Consider the following 6,329-nt stretch of genomic DNA (forward strand, 5'->3'; position numbering starts at 1 on the left):
TTTCAAATTTACTTTATTATTTTTTGTTTTATTATTCTCGTGAGTCTTTAATTATGATTATAATTATTATATTCTAGCAATTTATTTTCAATTTTTTCTATCTATCCCCTTTCAACCATTTGTAACTCAAGCCTTAAATTTGAGTGACAATTATTTGAGTGACATGTAACAAATAAATATTCTTTCTAGTAACGTATGACACAATCTTGCGTTTCTTTTTGTCTCGTATTTGCAATGCATTTATTTTATCAATTAAGCTTGTGGCCACCGGTGGATCCAGGGGGGGGGGGGGGAATGGGGCTCGGACCCCCCCCCCCCAAGGTTTTTTTAGTGCCCTCATTCCTTTAATTCTTTTTTCTGTATTTTTAAAAATAAATTTGGTCAATTATTGCTGCCCTTGTCACATTGCCCCCCCCCAACATTTTACTCTAAATCCGCCCATGCTTGTGGGTAACAAGTATGATAATTTTGTTTTTTTTAAACTTTATTTGTTCATTTCGCAAGAAGTTCGAATTTGGCATTTATTGCTTGTGAAAGCTGTTTTTAAAATAAAACTTATCTTTTTTGTAAACTAGAAAAGCAAAGGTGGAGAACCTCCTAGTCAGTGATAATACGGACAACTAAATAAAGGATTAGAATGCACTCACATTTTTTCCAGCAATGCATTTGAGCTCAAATATTTATATTTATGACGGGAAATTAATGGTTTTGAAGTCTGCTAGTATAAGCATTGTTATCAATAAGGTATATTCGGTATATACAATGTAAATATATTTGCTGCGAGATCAAATTTTGAAATGTTTGCTGAAACACGGTAAAAAACATTTTTACAAATCAAAAAAGTCGCGAATCTCATTGAAAATCAAGTTGGCTTTAAAAATCTTTGGCACTAAATTGTCGTAAATACTGACTATAACACAAATTATTTAATTATCAAATTATTCTAGAAAAATTAATGTTAGCCTCAGGAATCTATTAAAGTATTACTCGCTATCATCTTATAATCTTGTACTTCCTCGTACTGGTTTTGCGTTCCAAGCCCTTGGCGCATCGTGGTGCTTAAGGTCTGGTGACATATTTGCCGCCGAGAGGGTCTGTCAAAAAACTATAGGTAACTTATGAGAGTCGAAACTGACACTAATACTGAAAAAAGTACTCGCGTCATCTAGAGTTTGGCGTTTCTTGCCATTTTTCAAAACTTCGCAAGAGTGTTTTTACAGAAGCTGATCAGAAACTTGATACTACACTGATTTTGCAAATCACACTGATTTTGCCTTATTGTTGCACACAGAAACGCCGAGACATCCCAAACACTATATAGCGTTGGTAATTTTTTCTTCAATACCAGTGTCCGTTTTCACTCTTCTAAGCTACCCATATTCTTCGGGTCTGTCCAAAATCAATGACTCAAAGATGGATTCATTCTCATTTTCGACGTCTTCCACATTTTCTGGAACCATCAAGCAGCTCCAGGTCCTTACCTAGCATTTTGTTGGCGAAAATGTGTAAAGGATGTCGTACGACTAAGGTCCCTACGGAGAAGGAAATTCTCAAGGAACGTTGAGATCATTATAATCAACTGAACCGAACAAACTTGCATTAGCAATTACTGCTACTATTAGCAACGCATCGCGTCAAAAATCCGACTGAAGTCAATGCAGCGCAAAGCCATGTCAGTGGCTGCTAATCGAGAAATAATACCTTACAACTGCTGGCTTGAACCGAAGTCTGAAGAGATCGATTTATCCAGTGTGCCACCACAAGCTGATTCTGACTGGATTAAAATTATGCAAGGTTTTCAAGAATGCTATCTGTTTCATCTTATTTACAAAACAAGAAAAAACGTCAGATTCATAGCCTTTTTAAAAGCCATGACAGCAAGATCCATGTTGTGCGTGAAAAACCATTTGCCCAGTTTTCTTTCTAATTTTGGGCTGATTTTTTTTTTTTTTTTTTTTTTTTTTTTTTTTTTTTTTTTTTTGCTTCATTAGATCCCAATTTGCCAATTTGTAATTGATGTTTGCATTGAACTTCAAAAATAAGTCAAAATTATAAATAAGCCAAAAAATAATTTAAAATAAGCCAAATTATATATATAAAAAGGAGTCAAACAGTGTGTCACACAGGCTAAATTTTGAGTTTGTGGACTACTTCATCCTTGCCATAGGCACAATATTATATTTCTGGCTTTCCACTGATCACAGATATCGTGGGAAGAAGAACCCACTTCGCTAGCCATATCAAGAGCATTGTCCTTGTGTTAACAATTTGGTCAGGTAGGTAAATTACACTGCGAAAGCCACGAAAAAAAAATAGATTTTAATCAAAAGAAGCAAAAACAATAAAGAAAACATCGAAAATTAAAAGGTGAAATTGAGATGAGATAAGATAATATTTATTTTCAAAAGGCTATAACAAGCTCTAATAGAACTGAATTCACTTCATATGTCTAAAAGAACAGAAAAAGCAAACAATGAAACAAATAACAGCAAGAAAAGAAACACCAATCAAGCATAAAAATGGTCAATAAAAATTTAACACACAAAAAAAAAAAAAATTCAAGTCCAAGAACTAAAATGAACTTTGTGCGAATAATGGCAAAAAAAGAAACAGAAAGGGTGGGGGATAAAAAGAAATCACAGGTAAGAAGAAAAACATTGCCTAATTCGTCAAATGCTAATTCGTCAAAAGTCAAATGTCAAAAGCCTAATTCGTCAAATTTCAAATGCTGTAAAAAAAAAAAAAAAAAAAAAAAAAAAAAAACTTAAAATCAAGTCAAATTAACTGTCAAAATAAAATTTTTTACATTTAAAGAAAGGATTATAATTAAAGGTCAAAGGATTTAAATATTTTAAATGGATGAAAATAGTATTGTTTAGAATATAGTAATATTAAATCTTTGACTGGAAGAAAAAGAAAAAGATTTAGTATGGCAAAAAGAAATCAGTTTAAGGACCACCCTGAGAAACAAAAAACGATTCATGGAGGTAGTAAATTGCATACACTGCAACAGTAAAAGATGGTAATGAGGCTGCCCCTTCCCCCCCCCCCCAAAAAAAAAGAAGAAGAACCAGATTTTAAAAAGCATACTTTCTAAAAATTATCTTCTTAATTACCTTCTTTAACGAAGGAATATCTCTAATATTTTATTTTATTTTAATCAAGCTGGCTCCAACACCTCATACCTTACGAAGGATAGTAAATAATGTAAAAACTACCACTACTAACAACTCACTACAGCACCCAGCCGCCTGAGGCCAACACGGCTACGTATGCTCTTTCTCCATCCCAATCTATTCAAAGTCTCCTTTTTTACACCCTCCCAGGAAGTTCCTATTTCCCTAGTATCTTTCCTTACAATATCCTCCCACCCCATTGGTGGAAGACCTGGGTTTTTCTTTTGGCTCAAGACGGTTGGCCAGCAAGGACTATCTTTGGCAATCTGTCATCTGTATAATGTGTAACAGCCATCTCAACCTTTCTCTCATTATAGATCTAGAAAGCGGAATTGAACCACATTTTTCATACAATTTACTATTTAAGATACGGTCAATCAGTTGGGTTCCCGATGACAAGCCGTAGGCAATTTCTCTGGAATGCATCTAAGCTGTTCTAATAAATTATACACGGTCAGTTGATTAATCCAATCCACATATGCTTAGGGCTTAAGATAATTGGAACATCTTTCCCACCAATATATCGCCTTTTCTCAAATGCAGAAATAGTTTAAGTGCTGTATTTCGTATATCAAACTGATACCTATCTTATTTTTAACGCCAGATAAAAATCTTCGTTATACTGCCCTTGTTCATTAATAACTGAACCAAAGAAGTAAATCTTAAAAACAACTGATCTATAGCCAGTAGGAAAACAAGAGAAGAATAAACAAATATTTTATTTGTATCACAATAAGGCACTAACAGTATTGAACAAGGGGAAGAAATTTAACCATAATCATCCATAAACTGGATAAACCTGAAATTAAAAAATAAAATAAGAATCAAACCAACATATACAATAACTACTGTATGTTGAACAACGAACAAGAATTTATAATCAATGAGGTACTCTTGTCACAATGCAGAACTACGCGCGAAGTTTACATCAACTAGCGAGAGCTGCAGTTAAATCAGGGATATACGCTAGGAAGCGTTAGGGAACACATGCAGCGGGCCTTGGGCATCCTCCCTTCACCCCCCCCCCCAAATCATAAATTTCGTGAAATTCTGGGCATCCTTCTTATTCAAATTATCAAATAATTTTTTATTTTTTTCATCCCCACCCTGAATTTGTGTGTTTGTTATTGCAAACACACAAATTCTGCGTGTGAGCAATAGCAATAGCAAACACACAAATTCAGAGTGGGGATAAAAATAAAAAAAAATATTGGATAATTTGAATGAGAAGGGTGCCCATAATTTCACGAAATTTATGGTTTTAGGGGGGTGAAGGGAAGAGGCCCAAAGCCCCTAGATTTGTCCCTAGCGCTTCATAGCGTATATCCCTGATTTAACAGCAGCTATGACTAGTTTATGTAAATTTCGTGCCTGCTAAATGGTGGAAATGTCAGTATAAGAAGTGAAAAGACCATATGTATTGGAAAAGTCCTCGAGGATTTTGAACTTTCTTATGTTGACTGTTATTCTAAGTGGACCGCCTTTTGAAGAAATCTTTTCGATATTATCATCACTTAAGAATTCTTGGAAGGGTAACTAGCTTTGTCAACAAAGACTTTTGGGAAATTGAGACAGTCTGTGTACTTTGATATGCATACCAAAAGCTAAGTTTCTCGCTTTATCATTTAAGACATGTTTTTTTACTAGTCCTTCAAGTTTTCCTGTTATATGTTCTGTTTTAAACTTCAGAAATTATTCCTTTTCTGTATAAATATCTAATTAGAAGTATCAAAATTTACAATTGGAGAACATTTTTACTATTACTGTTGCAGAACATTTCTGGTTACAGCTACTTAACTTCATACCTTGGAAAAAAAAACAAATTATAAATTATATACATCGCTGTGTACATATTTAAAAGAGCCGTTCTTTTTCCATTGTGATTTTCCTATTCCAGTTAAACTTTACATTTAAACTAAAAGTTAAAGTTTCGTCTTCTTCCTTTGATGATTAGTTTAATTTTGTCGCAGGATAGTAATTTGAAACTTGGCTTAATGTAATCATGGTTTTTTAATACAACAAGCTTTTATAACATTCCCTCTTGAAATTTTTATGTTTTACGAGAACATAGCATGGTATAATAATAGTAAGTTTGACACGCAAACAAAACTACCGAAAATGGCCATAAAAAGAGAACGACTTACAAACACAATTACAAGATTCGATTGAGATGCAATTACGATTTAGATACAAAATTTAATTAAAAGATTCAATTTTAATTCAATTCAAGCAAGAAAGTATCATTCAAAAAGCTACGATTCCACGCACGATTTCTAATACTAATAAAACACACATTTCGCATTAATATTTCCATCCAAGACTCTTCACCCTCATCAGCTCCAAGAATCAAATCCTTTAGCCCTTCACACTTCCCTAGAAAACGGAATAAATTTTCCTTCCACTCTCCATGCATCCGGCAAGTTTGAGGACCACTCTTCATTCTAGCCCTTCCTAAATATCTTCCTCGACCCGCGAGTGGTAAGAAATTATCTCAATAAGATTATTTGATTATCAAGATAATAATATATTATATACTTATAGGGTTATGAACAGTGGCGTAATTTTGTCAAAATCCTGGCGGACAAAGTTGGAGCCAGTTTTCCCACATCAAGTGAAAATGACAGTAAAAACTGAAAAATGAGCCATTGGGTATCATGAAAGTACTATAAAGCTACTTTATAGTACTATAAAAGCAAATATATACTAAAGAAAACTGATCTCTTTCTGTTGATCCTTGAATTTTTCAGGCTTATGTTAGTTTTGACAAGATTTTTGAAGAAATTAAATTTCAGCTGGGGAGGGGGGCAAACTCAGATCTGGGGGGGCGGCCAAAGTCTGGGAGGGGCAGCTGCCCCCCCCCCTATCAAATTACAACCCTGGCTATGAATCTCATGCGTCCTTTTCTTAAAGACAGCTTAGCGTCCGTAATGATCCAGATTTCAAATAGAATATAGAACTGATAATTTTTATTAGTGAGAACGAGGTGCTAAAGGAAACAGAATCTATTCAGACAAACGATCCTCCCTCTCTGCCAGACACTTGTCCCTGATCAATAAGAATTGTAAATTGTTTGTAATAGATGGATTTGAACCCACTTGTATTGGTAATAAAAGACATATTTAAAGTGAACCTTTTTTGAATTCAAAGCGACTA

Source organism: Artemia sp. Qi Xiang Cuo, chromosome 19 (assembly GCF_049724085.1).
Source record: "Artemia sp. Qi Xiang Cuo chromosome 19, ASM4972408v1, whole genome shotgun sequence".
NCBI lineage: Eukaryota > Metazoa > Arthropoda > Branchiopoda > Anostraca > Artemiidae > Artemia > Artemia sp. Qi Xiang Cuo.